This window comes from Podarcis filfolensis, assembly GCF_964270895.1.
Source record: "Podarcis filfolensis genome assembly, chromosome: 3".
Taxonomy (NCBI): domain Eukaryota; kingdom Metazoa; phylum Chordata; class Lepidosauria; order Squamata; family Lacertidae; genus Podarcis; species Podarcis filfolensis.
The window spans coordinates 119,565,505-119,586,161 of NC_139606.1; the positions used below are offsets into that span (position 1 = coordinate 119,565,505).

The 20,657-nt window shown below is 48.6% G+C and overlaps 1 protein-coding gene across 10 annotated transcripts in view; it reads right to left on the reverse strand.

Annotated features, from left to right (window-relative positions):
- Window positions 1-19,235, reverse strand: part of PTK2B (protein tyrosine kinase 2 beta) — a 120,702-nt gene extending 101,467 nt beyond the window's left edge. For 5 of the 10 annotated variants that reach the window (XR_014545816.1, XM_083604996.1, XM_083604995.1 and 2 more), the window contains exon 1: window positions 17,018-17,326. The gene's annotated coding sequence lies outside the window, so the exon portion shown is untranslated. Of the gene's footprint in view, window positions 1-16,657; window positions 16,912-17,017; window positions 17,327-19,089 lie in introns of those variants that run through there. The other 5 variants (XM_083604990.1, XM_083604991.1, XM_083604994.1 and 2 more) reach the window with 5 other exon arrangements.
- Between the last annotated feature and the right edge of the window lie 1,422 nt (window positions 19,236-20,657).

Sequence of the window (20,657 nt, forward strand, 5' to 3'; positions counted from 1 at the left end):
CTGTCTAGAAATATGTGCTGACTGTGTTCAGACATGAGAGGGAAGAACCAGAGGGTGACTGGAAGAAGAAGAAGAAGAACAACTACAACAACAACAACAACAACCGGGACTCAAGGCATCTTACCAAGTTAAAACAACACAGATAAAAGCATGCATAAGCAGCCTTTTCTAGGCTGCATCAACATAAGTCTAGTGTCCAGATCAAGGGAAGTCATAAAGGTAAAGAGTAAAGGGACCCCTGACCATTAGGTCCAGTTGTGGCCGACTCTAGGGCTGCGGTGCTCATCTCTCTTTACTGGCCGAGGGAGCTGGCGTACAGCTTCTGGGTCATGTGGCCAGCAGGACTAAGCCGCTTCTGGCAAACCAGAGCAGCACACGGAAACGCCGTTTACCTTCCTGCCGGAGCGGTACCTATTTATCTACTTGCACTTTGACGTGCTTTCGAACTGCTAGGTTGGCAGGAGCAGGGACCGAGCAACGGGAGCTCACCCTGTCACAGGGATTCGATCCGCCTACCTTCTGATCGGCAAGTCCTAGGCTCTGTGGTTTAACCCACAGTGCCACCCGTGTCCCACAAGGCATAGTCCCACTCTATTCTGCCTCGCTTAGACCCCACCCAGAATCCTGCGTCCAATTCTGGGCACCAAAATTTAAGAAGGATGTTGACAAGCTGGGCCATGTGCAGAAGAGGGCGGCCAAGATGATCAGGTGTCTGGAAAGTAAGCCTTATGAGGAATGGTTGAAGGAGCTGGGTGTGTTTAGCCTGGAAAAGAGATATGAAAACCATCTTCAAATATCTGAGGTCCAGCTCCGAGGGCCTTCTGGCGGTTCCCTCACTGCGAGAAGGGAGGTTACAGGGAACCAGACAGAGGGCCTTTTTGGTAGTGGCGCCCGCCCTGTGGAACGCCCTCCCTTCAGATGTGAAGGAAATCAGCAGCTATCTTATCTTTAAAAGACATCTGAAGTCAGCCCTGTTTAGGGAAGTTTTTAATATTTAATGCTGTGTTGTTTTTAACACTCGATTCGGAGCCACCCAGAGTGGCTGGGGAAACTCAGCCAGATGGGCGGGGTATAAATAATAAATCATCATCATTATTATTCTTCCAGAATGCAGAGCACACAAAGGTGGCTCTGACCTAGAGGACACCGAGGGAAATCTTCCAGCCGAGGATTTTAGCTCCCAGCTGGAACACTGATAGTTTAATCACACCGGAACTACTTTTGGGTGAGTTCTCATGGATGCCTCTTTCGTTTGCCTCTCCCTGCCCTCCTGCCATCATGATGACTCAGACCCAACGCTCTGCCAGATGTGGTTTTTGCATCCTGGGCAATCGTTTCATTCTCTGTTTGAACATGTGCAGAGAGTATCACAAAGACCCGCTCCATGTTCTTGCTTCACACATGACAACAGCGCCGGGCAGAAAATGCAGAGGGAACAGAGAGTCTCCGCCAATCCTGGCTTCCTGAGGAGCTGGAGAGACGCAAGTGGTTTTTGTGTGAACACATTGCGCTTTGCTGCATGCACACATTGAAATGCACCCTGGAGAGGAGCTTATGTATGTCGTGGTCCTGAGAAGGTGATGTTCTAGTCGTGTTTTCAAGATGCACAGAGCTGTGCTTGGTGCAGAGCAAGGAAGGGATGCAGCTCAGCTGTAAAGCGCATGCATTGTATGTCAAAGGTCTCAGGTTCAACCCTGGTGTCGCCACGTAGAGCTAGGAAAATCTCCTGCCTGCAGCCCGAGAGAAAGGCTCTGCTGGATCAGTGTGGACAATGCCCTGCAGGAGAGACCAATGGTCTCACTCCAAATAAGAACCTTCCTCAGATCCGTCCTGTGATGTGGTTGTGAGGGCTTGCAAGGGCGTCTGCGGTTACGGCTGGGAGACTTGTGGGTTGTGTTGCAACATGGACATGTGGAGAAGCAACCGCACGGTGGTCTCGCCACACGCTGGACACTGCCTGGAGCTCTCAAGTCCATGTTCTCATGTGGGGGATTTGGTTAACGCAATGGAGAAACAGCGCAAGGCACATGAGTGCTTGAAGTCTCTCCATACAGCGTCTGATGCAAGCTGGTGCCCTCTGTGATGGCCTGGGACTCGGGCTCGGACTCAGAACCAGAGGAGTCTCAGTACGCACCGGATCCTTTGCCTCAGGCGGCATCTGAACCAAGTCTGGGGCCTGATCCTGAAGAGTCCCAGTCTGCACAGGTTCCCCTGCAACAAACACCAGCTGGGCCGAGTCAGGGGCCTGAGCCTGCCCTGGCTCCAGATGTGGGGATTACCTCGTTGCCTCCAGCTGGGCCATCGCTTATAGCTGCTCCACTACCGGTTGGGTCAGGGGAGGCTGAGGCGGCCTCTGGGTCTAGTAACCCACCAACGTCTCCTGAGCTGCAGAGACTAAGGTCTGAGAGAAGAGAGACCTGAGTACTTGCAGGAGGAGTGCTTGCCTCCGGGCGAGACAGGGAGGTGAGTTGCTGGGGGATCAGGACCGGCCGATACCCTGACAAAGATAAAAGGCTGTCGGACCCCACCCCAGGTTGTGGGAGCAACATTGCTGTATGCTAGATCCTGCCTGAGATCCTGTAATAATAATATAATAATAATAATTTATTATTTATACCCCGCCCATCTGGCTGGGCCTCCCCAGCCACTCTGGGCGGCTTCCATAGAAACCAAAAATACAGTAAAATATCACACGTTAAAAACTTCCCTGAACATGCCTGCCTTCAGATGTCTTCTGAATGTCAGGTAGTTGTTTATCGCGTTGACATCTGATGGGAGGGCGTTCCACAGGGCGGGCGCCACTACCGAGAAGGCCCTCTGCCTGGTTCCCTGTAGCTTTGCTTCTCGCAATGAGGGAACCGCCAGAAGGCCCTCGGCGCTGGACCTCAGCGTCCGGGCAGAATGATGGGGGTGGAGACGCTCCTTCAGGTATACTGGACCGAGGCCGTTTAGGGCTTTAAAGGTCAGCACCAACACTTTGAATTGTGCTCGGAAACGTACTGGGAGCCAATGTAGGTCTTTCAAGACCGGTGTTATGTGGTCTCGGCGGCCGCCCCCAGTCACCAGTCTAGCTGCCGCATTCTGGATTAGTTGTAGTTTCCGAGTCACCTTCAAAGGTAGCCCCACGTAGAGTGCATTGCAGTAGTCCAAGCGGGAGATAACCAGAGCATGCACCACTCTGGCGAGACAGTCCGCAGGCAGATAGGGTCTCAGCCTACGTACCAGATGGAGCTGGTAAACAGCTGCCCTGGACACAGATTTGACCTGTGCCTCCATGGACAGCTGTGAGTCCAAAATGACTCCCAGGCTGCGCACCTGGTCCTTCAGGGGCACAGTTACCCCATTCAGGACCAGGGAATCCTCCACACCTGCCCGCCTCCTGTCCCCCCAAAACAGTACTTCTGTCTTGTCAGGATTCAACCTCAATCTGTTAGCCGCCATCCATCCTCCAACCGCTTCCAGACACTCACACAGGACCTGTCCTTGCCTGGTTTCCAGCCTCGTGTCCTGCCTTGGCCCTGCCGGACTGACTCCTAGCGGAGCCTCCGGGTTCTGGTCCAGTCCTGGACCGTGTTTCACGGGTTACCCCTGGGCCCAGCACACCCTCCAAGTATTATGGACTGCAATTCCTATCAGCCCCCCATAGGTGTGGCCATTATAGTTCCAAACGCCTGAAGGTTTGGTAAGGATGCTCTATCCCCTGGTCTGACATATACTGACCAGCACCAGCCCCTTCCGAAACTGCTGGCTGATGGGAGTTGCTAGCTGAGATAGAATAACGAAAGCATTGCATTGTGGAGTTGGAAGGGACCCACAGGGTCATCTACTGACCCCCTGCAGTGCAGGAATCTCAACTAGATCATCTGTGACTGATGGCCATCCAAACTCTGCTTTCCAAGGAAGGAAAAGTTCATCACCACTCAGAGAACTCTGTCAAACAGCGCCAACCATCCAAAAGTTATTCCTGACGTTCCTCTCTTGTGCCTTGAAGCCATGGGTTCGTGTTCTACCCTCCAGAACAGGAGAAAACAAGCCTGCTCCCTCTTCCATGTGACATCTATACAGTATAGATAGGTGAAAATGGCTATTCTATCTCATCTCAGTCTCCTCTTTTCCAGGCTAAACATTCCAAACTGTTCTTCATAAGGCTTGGTTTCCAGACCCTTGGTCATCATGGTTGCCCTCCTCTGCGCACCTTCCAGTTTGTCAATACAGTGGTACCTCTGGATGCGAACGGGATCCGTTCTGGAGCCCTGTTCGCATCCTGAAGCAAACGCAACCCGCATCTGCGCATGCGCGGATCGCGATTCGCCACTTCCGCACATGTGCGTGATGTCATTTTGAGTGTCTGCGCATGCGCAAGTGGTGAAACCTGGAAGTAACACGCTCCATTACTTCTGGGTTGCCAGAAGTAATGGAGAGTGTTCATTCCTTGTTCAAGGAAAAAGCATTTATCCAGAGAAATTTGCACTGAAACGTTGAGAGATTTCCATGAGGATTAAAGAAAGAAAACCCACAAATTGCTGCAGAAATATTGCAAACCAGATTTAAGATAGGAAAAATGAGAAACGGAGAGAACCAATGTTGACAGATCCTTCCATCCCTTGCGCTAAGGCTATTGCCCTCCCCCCTGCTGTGACATGACAGAAGTACCCCCTTGTTCCTTGCAACTGGGGGACCATTTTTGGACTTCAGGGAAGCCGAAGACTTTCACTAAGTAATAAATTAATAAATAAATAAAAATTATACCCTGCCCTTCCCGGTTCAGTAAATTGGGCTCAGGGTGGCTAACAACAAATTTAAAACACTTAATTGATGCAACAAAAAACCAGCATAAAATACAGTATAAAATATGAATAACAGTAAATTCAGAATTCAAAAATCAATTTAGGGGGGAAATCCATCCAATAAACATTAGATGGTCACCAGGGCTAGCTGGCTAAGTTAGTCCTACTTGGGCCAGCGAGGAGACCAGGGGAGAATTAGCTGTGGGGTCCCAGAGCGGGTAATCTTCATAAAAAGGGGAGGGGGAGGGAAGGAAGGGGAATAAAAGATCAGGCTGAGTTCAAATTAAAGGCCAGGCGGAATAGGTCTGTCTTACAGGCCCTGCGGAAGGAGGTTAAATCCTGCAGGGCCCTGGCCTCATGGGACAGAGCGTTCCACCAGGTTGGAGCCATCACTGAGAAGGCCCTGGCCCTGGTGGAGGATAATCTGACTTCCTTAGGGCCCGGGACCTCTAAATTATAATTATTCATGGACTTTAAGGTCCTCTGCGTGGCATACCAGGAGAGGCAGTCCTGTAAAGGAGTCTATAGTCACCATCCACATCAAATATTTAAAGCACGTTTAAGCAATGTGGTTTTTCCCAAAGCCCTGGGAACTGTGCTTTGTTAAGGGTTCTGGGAAGTGCAGTTCTGTGAGAGATAACCTACTTCTCCAGGATTTTTTTTTGTGGGGATGGGGGTAGGAAACCTAAGCTAGATAAATCTGAACTGGACCTTTCAGAAGCCTTCATACAGACTGTTGACACGCCCCTGCCATGCACACTGAGAAAAACCTGAAATGGATGGATTTGCCCTACCCCCAAAACATAACCTCCATTCAGAACTAGAAGAGGTTGGGGAGGAATGTGCCTTCAACACCCCACACCCCATTCACTCGCTCCCGTGGTGACGCTCACAAGCTGAAATACTCGGTGCAGAAAGGAAGAGGTAGGAGTTTCTTCGGAAGAAAGAGAAAAGAGGGAACGCGATGTTCTCTAGCAGCAGCTGCTCTGCTAGAACACTGAGGAGAACGGGAGCCAGCCCAAGATGCAAGGACAAAAAACAACAACCTGGTACTCTCGTGCGCATGATGCTGCTAAAGAAGGCATGGAAAGGAAGCTGCCTTAGAGATGGCCAGGTCAGGCTTTGTGTCCCCCTGGCTCAGGAGTGCATCTTGACCAGCAGATGCTCTCCAGAATCTCAGGCCAAGAGAGATCCTTTGCACCAGGTCCTTTCAAATCACAGATCCTGGGGGAACAAAAAAAATTTTTTTCTTCCAGTAGCACCTTAAAGACCGACTAAGTTAGTTCTTGGTATGAGCTTTCGTGTGCATGCACACTTCTTCAGATACACTGAAACAGAAGTTGCCAGATCCTTCTATATAGTGAGAAGGTGGGGAGGGGTATTACTCAGAAGGGTGGTGGGAATGGGTGATTGGCAGATAGCTGTGATGAGCCTGTTGACGACTCTTAACGACTGCAATAGGTCTTACAGGAAAAAGCAAGGGGTGAGAAGGTGGAAAATGGCTTTGTCATGTATAATGAGATAAGAATCCAATGTCTTTGTTCAGACCAGGTCTCTCCATGGTTTTAAGTTTGGTAATGAGTTGCAATTCAGCAGCTTCTCTTTCCAGTCTATTTCTGGGGGTTTAGACTGGCACCACCTGCATGAAAAGGAAGTGTTCTGCCAGCCTGTCCAGATACCCAAGGGAACCAGCTTTCATTCCTGTAATCTGTGGGTGCACCCCCTGTCCAGGGCCGGATTTAGACTGGATGAGGCCCTAACCTACTGAAGGTAATGGGGCCCTTTATATGTCCAGCTGTCCTTTGTCAACAACAAATTGCCGCTGTTTTTTGTGTTGAATACAGTGGTACCTCTGGATGCGAACGGGATCCATTCCGGAACCCCGTTCGCATCCTGAAAGGAACGTAACACATGACAGCACATGCGCGGATCGCGTTTCATTGCTTCCGCACATGTGCGCGATGTCATTTTGAGAATGACAGATGAAGATGAAGAATGGCAGAAGAAGATGATGGACTATATGGAACTTGCCGAACTGACCGGGAGACTCCGAGACCAGAGAGAAGAGACGGTGGAAGAAGTTTAAGGAATATTTGAAAAATATGTTAATATTAAACCTTAGAATAGCTTTGGAAGTGGAAATAGGCTGTAGGGTTAGAAGTAGAAGATAAGGTATTTTAAAATATTATTATTTGTAAGTGATAAAATGTGAAGTTATTTTAAGTGTGATTAAAAAACCCCCAAAGATGGTTAGAAATTATGATCTATGTAACCTGCTAAAGATGAAGTAAAATGAAAATCAGATAGGTGGGACTTGGGAAACCACACTTAACAATGTTTAGAAAAATAAGGCTATGGCAAGAATTAGTTCATATTGTCTTTTCTGTTTGTGTTTTTTATTTGTGTTATAAAATGAATAAAAAAAATTGGGGGGGGGGAATGAATTAAGCTGACATTTATACGTCTCTGCTATGTACATCCCTGGCCCTGATGTCTACCTTTGGTACAGAACAGGATATATATTAATATCAGTTCAAGATATACATTGTGCCTCGCTTCCCTCACCACAGGCATATGCTATAAATATATATATATCACATGCAAACTGCACAGACACTCATTTTGTCTTCCTCTGTCTTGCAAAGGAATCAATGCTCAGCTACAGAACACAACGTGCTTCTGTCTCACTGTGACCAAAGACACCTGCGGACAGTGAAATTTCACAGGGTCTTGGGCCCAACAACAGGCTAGGCTGGGCTGCGCGTAAGTTTTATTTTATTTTTCATCTTATATTTTGGCCGATCTGAAGCACGGTCACACAGACGAATGTCCCAGCCCTTTCAGAGGCACATGTGGAAAGGATTAGGGGATAGGGTTTCGACAGAGGGTTCAGTCTGAGCTAATGATAATCCCCAGGGCTCTTTGGAAAGGCCGACAGACATCTGAGATGTGGTGGGTTTTCGTTTTGTAGCGTAGGAATATACCAGACGCTGACAAACTACAAGTCCCATCAGGCTGGGGCTGATTGGAGTTGTAGTCCGTTGTGCACACCCCATGTGGTTCAGCAATAAAACTGCCAGCACTTGTGCAAAGTTAAAAAGCAGAGACATCACCTTGCCAACAAAGGCCCGTATAGTTAAAGCTCTGGTTTTCCCAGCAGTGATGTATGGAAGTGAGAGCTGGACCATAAAGAAGGCTGATCGCCGAAGAATGGATCCTTTTGAATTCTGGTGCTGGAGGAGACTCTTGAGAGTCCCATGGACTGCAAGAAGATCAAACCGATCCATTCTGAAGGAAATCAGCCCTGAGTGCTCACTGGAAGGACAGATCATGAAGCTGAGGCTCCAAGACTTTGGCCACCTCGTGAGAAGAGAAGACTCCCTGGAAAAGACCCTGATGTTGGGAAAGATGGAGGGCGCAAGGAGAAGGGGGCGACAGAGGACGAGATGGTGGGACAGTGTTCTCGAAGCTACCAGCATGAGTTTGACCGAACTGTGGGAGGCAGTGGAGGACAGGAGTGCCTGGCCTGCTCTGGTCTAGGGGGTCACGAAGAGTCGGACACGACTAAACGACTAGACAACAACAAGCATGGTTTTGGATTGGATCGGAGCCTTGTGTTGAGATTCCTGCATTGCTGGGGGTTGGACCAAATGACCCCCTTTTATCATCATCTGGAGGGCCACAGGTCGCCTGCCCTTGGAATCCACAGCCAGGCTACCAGCCCACATGAGAGGCAAGTTTCTACATGTGGCAAAGTTCTTTTCCCTTATATAACCCATTCCTGCCTGGGGCTGGCTCATCGATCACTGCTGACCATTTCAGTCTCTTTCTGTTACTTGATTGATTGATTGATTGATTGATTGCATTAATGCCCCACCTTTTTCCTCTAAGGCAGGCTCCCTCAACCTCAGCCCTCCAGATGTTTTGAGACTACAATTCCCATCATCCCTGACCACTGGTCCTGCTAGCTAAGGATCATGGGAGTTGTAGGCAAAAAAAAACATCTGGAGGGCCGAGGTTGAGGAAGCCTGCTCTAGGGAGCTCAAGGTGGCCAACATGGTGGTAATAATAATAATAATAATAATAATAACTGAAATATACTCGGAGTCGAGAGTGGATTTCATGCTCTTTATTCAGCTCATAGTGGTGAGGAGGAATGGAAGTTCCCCCAGAATGTCTGCTTTATATACATTATTTACACAATGGCCCCCACGTGATTGGCTAATTCCAGGATTCTCCTGGAGGCCAATCAGGTTGCGGATTCACTTCCCACCTGGAGCTGGATTGGGTGGCTCCTGTGGACCAATCAGACTGCTGCATTCTGGGTCCTATTGTTCTAGGACCAATCAGACTGCTGCATTCTGAATCCTATTGTTCTAGGACCAATCAGACTGCTGCAGTTTGGATCCTATTGTTCTAGGACCAATCAGACTGCTGCATTTTGGATCCTATTCAACTCAGTACATCATCATCATCATCATCATCATCATCATCATCATCATCATTATCATTTATTTATACCCCACCCATCAGGCTGGGTTTCCCCAGCCACTCTGGGCAGCTTCCAACGCAATATTAAAATACAATATCCTATTAAACATTAAAAGCTTCCCTAAACAGGGCTGCCTTCAGATGTCTTCTAAAAGTCTGGTAGTTGTTTTTCTCTTTGACATCTGGTGGAAGGGCGTTCCACAGGGCGGGCGCCACTACCAAGAAGGCCCTCTGCCTGGTTCCCTGTAACTTGGCTTCTCGCAGTGAGGGAACCGCCAGAAGGCCCTCAGAGCTGGACCTCAGCATCCGGGCAGAAGGATGGGGGTGGAGACGCTCCTTCAGATATACTGGACCGAGGCCATTCTCCCTCTCCTCATTTAACCCTCACAACAACCCTGTGAGGTAGCTTAGGCTGAGAGAGGCAGTGAGCGGCTTCTGAGGTCACGCAGTCGAGCTTCACGGCCAAGTGAAGATTTGAACCGTGGTTACCCAGGTCCTAGTCCAACACTCTAACCACTAGGCAACACTGACCCCTTGTGCCTCATGCACAAGATCTGCCTCTATGGCGAGATAAGGGGTGCTTCCAAACAAGTGAGTATTCTGGGATGGGCGCTCCTTATGCATGGGGGCTTTGGGGGGGGCAACATCCACACGGCATTCTCGGCATTAAAATGCTAACCTGCAGAGGTCAAGACTAGCTGTGATGAGCATGTTCTATCTCCACTGGTCCTGAGCACCAGCTCACCGGAAGCCACAGGAGGGGAGAGTTGCTCTTAGCGCTCGAAACCGGCTTGCAGGTTTACCACAGACGTCTAGCCGGCTGCTGTGAGCACAGGCGGCTGGACTAGATGGGCGACTGGTTTGATCCAGAAGCAAAAGGCTCTATTTAAGCTCTTGCATTCTTATGCAAAGCAGATGCTCGTCTGCAAATGAGATATGGACCTTCCGCTTAAGTGGTCAACTTGCGTCTGGACTGTAATGATGATGATGATGATGATGATGATAATAATAATTTATACCCTGCCCATCTGGCTGGGTTTCCCCAGCCACTCTGGGCGGCTCCCAATCGAGTGTTAAAAACAATACAGCATTAAATATTTAAAACTTTCCTAAACAGGGCTGCCTTCAGATGTCTTTTAAAAATAGGATAGCTGCTTATTTCCTTGACATCTGGTGGGAGGGCGTTCCACAGGGTGGGTGCCACCACCGAGAAGGCCCTCTGCCTGGTTCCCTGTAACCTCCCTTCTCGTAGGGAAGGAACCACCAGTAGACCCTTGGAGCTGGACCTCAGTGTCCAGGCAGAACAATGGGGGTGGAGACGTTCCTTCAGGTATACTGGACCAGGGCCGTTTAGGGCTTTAAAGGTCAGCACCAACACTTTGAATTGTGCTCAGAAACATACTGGGAGCCAATGCAGATCTCTCAGGACCAGTGTTATGTGGTCTCGGCGGCCGCTCCCAGTCACCAGTCTAGCTGCTGCATTCTGGATTAGTTGCAGTTTCCAGGTCACTTTCAAAGATAGCCCCACACAGAGTGCATTGCAGTAGTCCAAGCGGGAGATAACCAGAGCATGCACCACTCTGGCGAGACAGTTCGCGGGCAGGGAGGGTCTCAGCCTGCGTTCCAGATGGAGCTGGTAGACAGCTGCCCTGGACACAGAATTGACCTGCGTCTCCATGGACAGCTGTGAGTCCAAAATGACTCCCAGGCTGCGCACCTGGTCCCCCACACCCGTCTGCCCCCTGTCCCCCCAAAGAAGTACCACTTCAGACCACAGGAGGGGTGCTTCCGTGGACACACCCTCCCCCATACACAGATTTCCCTGCAAACAATAAAGTCGGAAGTGGTCAAGCACAGCCTTCTACCTGGCCTTTGCTGTGTGTTCGAATATATTTTTTCTCCTTCATCTGGAGTCTGAAGGATGTCACTGTCTAGCACAGGCTTCCTCAACCTCGGCCCTCTAGATGTTTTTGGACTACAACTCCCATGATCCCTAGCTAGCAGGACCAGTGGTCAGGGATGATGGGAACTGTAGTCTCAAAACATCTGGAGGGGCTGAGGTTGAGGAAGCCTGGTCTAGAAATTGGCTGGCTACCTCATCTGCTACTTATCTTTCTATTTTTCTGTTTCCCCCCTGTGGGACTGGACACTTAATAGTGCAACATAGTGCCTGGTGAAAGGGGGAGGAGAACAGAGGACTTGGCTAACCAGCAAGAACTTGCTCTTTTAACCAGTGCTTGGGGTTGCTTTGCAATAATAATAATAATAATAATAATAATAATAATAATAAGCCTAGGGCTTGCCGATCAGAAGGTCGGCGGTTCGAATCCCCGCGACGGGATGAGCTCCTGTTGCTCTGTCCCAGCTCCTGCCAACCTAGCAGTTTGAAAGCACGTCAAAGTGCAAGTAGATAAATAGGTACCACTCTGGCGGGAAGGTAAACGGCGTTTCCATGCGCTGCTTTGGTTCGCCAGAAGTGGCTTAGTCATGCTGGCCACATGACCCGGAAGCTGTACAGCAGCTCCCTCGGCCAATAAAGCGAGATGAGCACCGCAACCCCAGAGTCGGCCACAACCAGTGGCGTAGCGTGGGGGGTGCAGGGGGGCCGGCGGCACCGGGCGCAACATCCGGGGGTTAGGGTTAGGGGGCGCAAATCCATGGGTTAGGGGGCGCAAATCCACGGGTTAGGGGGCGCAAATCCACGGGTTAGGGGGCGCAAATAACTTGCCTTGCCCCGGGTGCTGACAACCCATGCTACGCCACTGGCCACAACTGGACCTAAAGGTCAGGGGTCCCTTTACCTTTAATATTTATACCTTGCCCATCTGGCAGGGTTTGCAAACTTCATTCGTGAAACATAATTTTCAGCCTATTCTTGCCCAAAGAGGTTTTGGGAGGGAGGGGATTAAGTCCTGGATGTGGTAGCCATGGGTGTGGGGATAGCATTTCAACACCACCAACCCCAAATTATCATCAGTTGCACATTTATGGTGTGCAGCTGTAGGAAAATCCGAAGCAAAAGTTTGGAGGTTAATCTTCCGAGTGTCCCTCCCCTTCGCAAAGTGTGGCCTTTTTGGTGGTGATGGGGAGGAGAGCGCTAGGCTAGTATGCAGCCCCCACAGTCTCTATCAGCTGCAAAACGCCCACGCGTATATTTTAAAAACAACAGCATAAGTACAGTATTGAAAACAGGCAGTACAGTTCTTCTTGGCAATACAGTATGATCCCATCTTACACAAGGGTTCATTTCCAAGGGCTCCATGTAGACAAGAAAATGGCGTATGCCGAAACCCTTGGAACTTCCTGTAGCTAGTGGGTGAGGAGGGGAGAGAGAATTCCACCCCCCGTACTCCCACAGCCCTTTTAGCACTGGGTAACTCAAGCAGAGACAACACCTTGCCAACAAAGGTCCGTCTAGTAAAAGCTATGGTTTTCCCCGTAGTGATGTATGGAAGTGAGAGCTGGACCATAAAGAAGGCTGATCGCCAAACAATGGATGCTTTTGAATTCTGGTGCTGGAGGAGAGTCCCATGGACTAAAAGAAGATCAAACCGATCCATTCGGAAGGTAATCAGCCCTGAGTGCTCACTGGAAGGACAGATCCTGAAGCTGAGGCTCCAAGACTTTGGCCACCTCATGAGAAGAGAAGATTTCCTGGAAAAGACCCTGATGCTGGGAAAATGGAGGGCGCAAGGAGAAGGGGACGACAGAGGATGAGATGGTTGGACAGTGTTCTCGAAGCTACAAACATGAGTCTGAACAAACTGCGGGAGGCAGTGGAAGACAGGAGTGCCTGGTGTGCTCTGGTCCAGGGGGTCACGAAGAGTCGGACATGACTAAATGACTCAACAACTCCCCCCTCCTAGGCACAGGGAGGGTTTGGGAAAACAGCCTCCCTTGGTGTGTTGACTTGCTGCCTCGGTGCATGCAGGGGCAAAGGAAGGAATGGTGACACCCGGGGCAGGCATTGCTACGTACGACGCATGTGCCATATGTAGCGATGCCACACATGCGCTGTATAGCGGTTTGCCGCTGGCGCTGCCCAGCACCGTACGGACGGTGCCAGGATCCCTCCGTCGCCACTTCAGCCGCAAATGGAGGATCCTCTGTTCATGGCTGCAGCCGCGAACAAAGGATCCCGGCACCTTCCATACGGATCTGGAGTGGCACCGGCGGCAAACCGCTATACAGCGCATGTGTGGCGTCGCTACGTACAGTGTATGCATGCGACGCCACAAATGTGCTGTATTTAGCGGTTTGCCAGTTCCGGGATTCTCTGCTGGTGGCTGCAATTGACTTATTGTCACCCCACAGACATGGAACCCGGTGTGCACCGCCCCCCCGCCCCCCTGTTGCGATGCCACTGGGTGCATGGTGAAGATGCTGTAATCCCAGGTAACACAGAACAAGAATCCAGTTCAAGAATCCTGGAGGAGGTGACAGCATAGGGGTTTTTGGGGTTTGGCTGAGGGAGGTCAGGATTTACGTTCTGCTCAAACTTTCCCCATTCACATCTCAGCCCAAGCCTTCCATCTGGCATGTGCAAATGAGCTTGCTCCCCATATTATATTCTTCCTACCCCAAAGAGGTATAGCACGATTATTATATCTTGCGTACATTTATACCTTGCCTGATTTCAACTGTACGCAGTTGAAGGCAGGCTGGCTAAAATCGTGCAAGTTAAACCCAAGCAAAGCAGAGAGCTTAAATGCTGTTTTTGTGCTGGGTCTGCTTGGGGTTACCTGGTGCGTAAAGAGCTTTCTGTGGCGACATGACGCTGCGGGTTGCAAACATGTCTCCCGCATGGATCTCGTTCACAACCCGAGGTTCCACTGTAAAGGGAATCAGGTTTCTAGATGCTGCAGGTTTAAAAGCAAAACAAGTGCCATTCCAGGAGACACAAACGATGCACCTCAAGTGGCTGTCACCCTCTGTACCAGCAGCACCCACTGCAAAATCTGATATTTTGCTGTGTGATATTTTTGGGGTGTGGCTGTGTGAGGATGCAGTTCCAGCTCTCCTTGCGCAGAAGCCACCTCTGTTTTCCCCAGCCCTTTTACTATCCCACCTCTCAAACATCAACAAATAATATTTCCCAAATCTGCAAACAAAAAACCAACCCACTGTTCTGCACGCATGGCTGTGCAACCAAGTAGAAGGCAGGCCATTAAGGATAAATTAACGTCAGTGCGAAATGTGCCGCTTAAGGATTAGATTGCTGCAATGCACTCTGTGTGGGGCTTCCCTTGCGCTCTATCCAGAAGTTGCAGCGCTGTCACCGACAGGAGGGAGACCTTGTCGGAATACAACACCTGCGCTCGGAGACCTGCGCCGGTTGCCCAGTTGCTGCCGGGCAAAGTTCAAGGTGCTACTGTTAGTATATAAAGCCCTTAACTGCTTGGAGCCAGTTTCGTTGCAGGATTGCATAACCCATATAGGCCCACTCAACTCTTGCGACCCGCAGAACTGGCACCATTCCAGGTGCCGTGCAATATTCGATCCATGTTGGTAAGAAATTCGTCTTTTAGTGAGTGTGGCATTACCGAAACTCTGGAACGCACCATCTACAAATGCCTTCACTGTATTTTTTCCAGTGCCTGCTTAAAATGTTTCTAGTTATAGGTAGGTAGCCGTGTTGGTCTGCCGTAGTTGAAACAAAATAATAAAATTCCTTCCAGTAGCATCTTAGAGACCAGCTAAGTTTGTTATTGGTATAAGCTTTCGTGTGCATGCACACTTCTTCAGATACATGCATGCACACGAAAGCTCGTACCAATAACAAACTTACTTGGTCTCTAAGGTGCTACTGGAAGGAATTTTATTATTTTGTTAAAATGTTTCTGTTTAGGAAAGCCTATCCAAAGACGTAGAAGCTGCACATGTGCTATCTCTTCCCAGCTACTGTTGATTTTGATCATCTTTTGAATGTTTTTACATACTTGGCTTTAACTGTATTTTAACAAAAATATTAATGTTTTATTCTATATTTCTGTACACTGCTTAGCCCCACCCCCTACAAATAAGATACAAGTCTTCTCAAATAAATGATTTTTTAAAATCTCTCTGTCACAGCATAAACAATCAGGAGTCTCGTGGCACCACCTTAAAAGCTAATAATTTCATGGTTAGGAAAGAACCTGCTTCACTAGGCTAGCCCTTGGAAGCTATTGCCACGGGAAAATTTCATTTAGTCTCTAAAATGTGTCACAACATATTGAAATTAAGATTTGTTTTTCAATGTATTTGATAGCTTCGTTTTTTCCTGGAATCAAGAGAGTTATAATTACATCGGGGGGAGTCTGGGTACTTCTGTTAAATGATGGATCACTTGCATATGTTTATCTACGCAGCTGTAATTTTCATTATATTTAAGTGCCACAAGACGCTTTTCTTCTTCTAAAAGTTTCATGCCAATATGAGAAAGCAGGGCCTGATCCAGGGAGGTCCTGTGCAGTTTGGGGCCTGATCCAGCGAGGCCCAGCACACACACACACACACACACTTCTACTTAGGGCAGTGCAATCGGCCAAGCCTTGGAAAACCCCGTGCCACCCTGGGGAAACAAAGACATCAGCCACAAATCTGTCACTAGTGCCTCTCTGTTTCTGGCTAGGAGATGCTCTGTTGCTTAAGTTGTTTCCTGCAAACCTCCAAAGCAACTGCTCTGATTAAAGAAATTAAATCAAGTCTAAATTTCTACCAGCTCAAAAAAACAACAACAACCAGCTTTAAAGAAACACAGATACTGCTGAAAACAATTAGACCCATCGCAAGAGCTGTCCTCCTTAGTGAGCCTGCAGGTTAACTAAGGAGCTGGTTTTTTGCATTCTTCATTCTAGTGATACAATTTAAGATCCTTTCCACATGAGAGAATTGTAACCCAACACACACACACACACACACACACACACACACACACGTACATTGTCTGTGCTTTCCCAGAAGCGCACCTGGGCTGAAGCCATGTGATGAAAACAAAGGCGCCAAGACATCGCAACTTTCACGCAAAAACCCGCACAGCTCTTGAGAGCGCTCGCTCGAATGCGCAGCCTGCGACATCTCCCAACATTGTTCCTAAAAGCCGGCAGTGCTTGGGTTTCGGGTTGAAGCCTGGTTGGCAAGCCAGAACATGCAGCGGCCCACATGGCAGGAGACTTTGGAGGGAGGAACCTTGAAATATGTGCCCCACGGCAGCAACCACTGTTCCTCGCCCAGCCGGCCACCTCGCCCTTCGGATCCCCACGCTGCCTGCTTCTCTCAACAGCCAGGCTGGGCCTGAAAGGGGGGGAGCCCGGCACATCCAGGCACTAGCACATCTGGGGGTGGACAGACAGCTGGAAACCACCCTTGCCACTGCCCCTGACTGTTTTGCCTCCTACCTTTCTGCCCACCTTGGAAGCCAGGGCTGTCTGGAGGGTCCCAAAGCACCGCTGCCTCTCACGCGAGGGTCCCGCTTCTCCTGGGCACGGGGGGCAAGAGGTCAGGGCCGCAACAGCTGCCTGGTTGTCCCTGTAGGCCCCATTCACCAAGCGCACCCTCCTTCCCCTCTCCTACTTCCTGGTTGCGCCTGCCCTGAAGCTATGTGCGAGTGTGTCAGACCTTCCCCAGCCGACTGCCAAAGCTGTAATATTCCTCCAAGCATGCAGGGAACCTGCCTTGGCAAGCAAGGCGAAGGCTTCTCCCCCCACCCTTTCTTTTCGCAACAGCTCTCTTGTTCGAAAAAGGTCGGGGAGACTCACCTGAGATAGATCCGGGCTGATCTTTTTGCAGTTGGCTCTCTCTCTCTCTCTCTCTCTGCCTTCCAGGGAGATTTTCCTCCTACGAACCAGAGCAGGTGAACAGAACTTTTGAGCTGGCTGCCTGGGCAAATTGCTTGAGTTGAGTGGGAGGGATGATTCGGTCTGGCGGTGTGTTTTTCCTTCTCTCCCCCTCACTTTTTTCTTTCTTTCTTTTTCTGGTTTCTTTTTTGTACATCTAACCACTCCCCTATTTCTGTCTGCCCACTTCCTTAAAGAGCTCAGAGGAGGAGGAGAGTGTGAAACCAGGGCATGAATATTCTACAAGTGGGGACTACATCCGTCATAATGGCAAGCAGACAAAACAAAAATCATCTTGGGTCTGCCTGTCCCAGAAAAGAAGGGAGATGTGGCCTGCGATGGGTTCTCTTTCGTGGAAACAGCTTCTGTGAGTGCAGCAGCATGCAAGCTTTCAAGTCACACAAGAGTCTGCCAGCTACCAGATAAAGAATTCTGCGTAATACTGATGTTTGCACATTCTGATAGCAATAGGATAGTACCTTTGAACAGATCCCCTAGCAGTGACCCAAATTTAAAGCTTAAGCATGGCAAAGCCAAAACCAAACCCTAGCAGTTTAAAATAAAGGAATGGAGTTTCATTCTGAGCTAACATCTTCCAACCCTGACAATGGGTGGAGCAGGTATTCTGATTAAGTACTTGCAAAATAAGTGTGCCCCATTCTCAGGACTGAGTAGCAGATCTGGAACAGAAGGAAAGCTTGGCTGCTGCACCAGACCAGCGGCCCATTATTTATTTTATTTATATTGTATTTATTAAATTCCTATACTGCTCCTCATCTGAGGATCACAGGGCGCTTTGCAATATAAAAACACAAGAACACTTATACCATCTCGCTTGCCACTCTCTTTTCACAGCGGCCAACCAGGAGCTTAGTTGCAGAGGGAAAAAAGAATGCTTTAACGGTTTTCAAAATGAATCAGATGCTGATGGAAACCTGCTCTTCTTTTTTTGAAAAACATGAAGGTTTAGAATGTTGACTCAGGAAAGAAGAGCGAGGTGCCTGGGCCAGTTTGTTTGGGTTTTCTTCTTTGCAGAAAAGTAGGCTCAAGGCCACCAGACTCCTTGTGGTTTTAGCTGCACGACTTTTGAGAAAAGGCAATAGTTCAATGGTGGAGGATCTTTTTTGCATGCAAAAGGTCCCGGGTTCAAACCTCTGCCTGAAACCCCTATAAGTCACTGAGCTAGATGGATCAGAGGGTCTCACTTCCTGTATTCCTACGTGTTGGGTTCTAGCCTTCAAACAACAAGAAAATGGTGGGTTCTGTGTCTTGAAAGTGCTAGAAATGAACAGTCTTTATCTCCCTGCCGCCACTACCCCTCAGTTGCCAGCTTCACACCTAGACCAGCTCTGGGCGCCGTGCTCTAATCCGGAGGACGCCACCTTGACAGCAGGAGTTTTTTTTTGCAAGCCTAGAGTGGGAGATGAGGCTCTCTGCCTTGCAAGTTAGATGTTCCCAGCTGGCCAGAAGGGGCGGAGGTGCTGCGTTTTCTCCAAAGAGCTTTGGAGGAATAACAGAGCCTGTTCCCTGTAGGTTTTGCCATGTTATGCTGGATCTGTAACTCGCTCTAAAAGGGAGCATTGGCATTGCAAAAATCTCCCCTGCAGCTTGGCTTTTAGAGAACTCGTGTAAGCGAACCAAGCCACATAGGGCAGGGGAGTTCTGCTGAATCCAGCCTCTTCTTCGGAGCAGGTAACAGGCAAAGCTGGAAAAGGCAGAGACTGCAAACAGCAGGTTCTCTTCCCCCACATCACAGCCCTCTGGTGACAACCAGCCTCCGGGACCCAATGGAACAAAAAAGTCAGTTTGCAGCATTTTTCCTTTTCCCCCTCCAAGACCTCGAGAAACCTCTGAGCAAAGCTCCGCGCATCACCACTTCCTCCTCTAAAAAGGCAAAACTAGGAAATATTGAAGAATGCTACCCAGCAACCCTAGAGCACTGGGGCAGGGAAGCATTTATTCTCATTTCCCGTCACTTAAAAGCATGAACTTACTTTTTAAAGGGTTCCCGTCCGTCTTTCAAACAAGCCACTGTTCCAAGTGATGCCTGTGGAAAGAGGCAGGTGAATTCTGAGGGACGTGATGGGGGACTTGGAAAGATTTCAGAGTTAAAAATAACAGCACAGAGAACACCCACACACCCACAGGTTCTTGTGCATGTGCTGCCACCACGTGGCCCTGGAGGGTAGACGCTGAGAATGAGAGAATGTGCGCACTTACATGAGAAAGCACCTTCCTGAATCCAAAAACCAAAGCCTCATTCTCAATGCATCAGGCTGCAAGTGGGACAAGGGGGTTTGTGTGACTGAATGCAATTCCTTTCGAAATGATTATGATGGAGAGAATATTATGAAAATGATATACAGGTGGTACATGACCCCAGTCAAGCTTGCAAAAATATATCATTTGCCCGATAATAAATGTTGGAAATGTAAAGAAACTGAAGGTACATTCTTTCACCTTTGGTGGACGTGCCCTAGGATTAAGGCTTTCTGGGAGATGATCTATAATGAAATGAAAAAGGTATTTAAATATACCTTCCTGAAGAAACCAGAGGCCTTCCTTCTGGGCATTGTCGGCCAATTGGTGCCAAAGAAGGACAGAACTTTTTTTATGTATGCCACAACAGCAGCAAGAATACTTATTGCAAAGTATTGGAAGACACAAGATCTACCCACTTTGGAAGAATGGCAGATGAAGGTGATGGACTATATGGAATTGGCGGAAATGACTGGCAGAATCCGAGACCAGGGAGAAGAGTCAGTGGAAGAAGATTGGAAGAAATTTAAAGACTATCTTCAGAAATATTGTAAAATTAACGAACGTTAGAATGATGTTGGATAGAAATTAAGTGGTTTCCAGCTGTAATGCTTTAAGAGAATATGAAAAAAGGGTTATAAATAGGTAAAAACATAATGGTAAGGATATGCTGAACCAACAATTTGAGGTGGAATACAAAAAAGGGAGGTATGAGGAGGTCTGGGAAACAAGCTAAAGGAAATGGAAGCAATGGAAACTTTGTGTGTTTTTAATTATTTTTATTTTGTATTTTTGTTATTGTTATTTTTTTCATTTTATTGTAATACTTTAAAAAATCTTAATAAATATCAAAAGTAAAAAACAACAACAAAATGATTATGATGATACTGACACATCCCTGCAGTTAGAAAGCTAGCTTCTCAGGGACAATGGTACTAGCCTCGCCATCTCCCTGATAGGCTAGTTTTCTGTGTGTGAGGAACTGTTTCATATGGAAGGACGTCCCATCGTGCGAGCCTCTACTGGCTGTCTGAGGTGGCACAGTCCATGTCCCCCATAAATCTGAACAGAAGAGTGGTGATTCTTGAATGCTTCGTACCCACCCGGATGTTCATCCACAAGGTGGTCCATTTCTGCAGTTGGATGCCAGCAGGTATCTTGCATGGTTCAGTTTGCCAAAGGCAAAAAGCACCCTGGGATCGCCAAAATAACGTAACGGAAATTTAGCTGTCGGTTCCCCTTCTGAGATACATGCAGAGGGTCCAGCAAGTCAATATCCCAGAGTCTGGACCATTCTACAGTA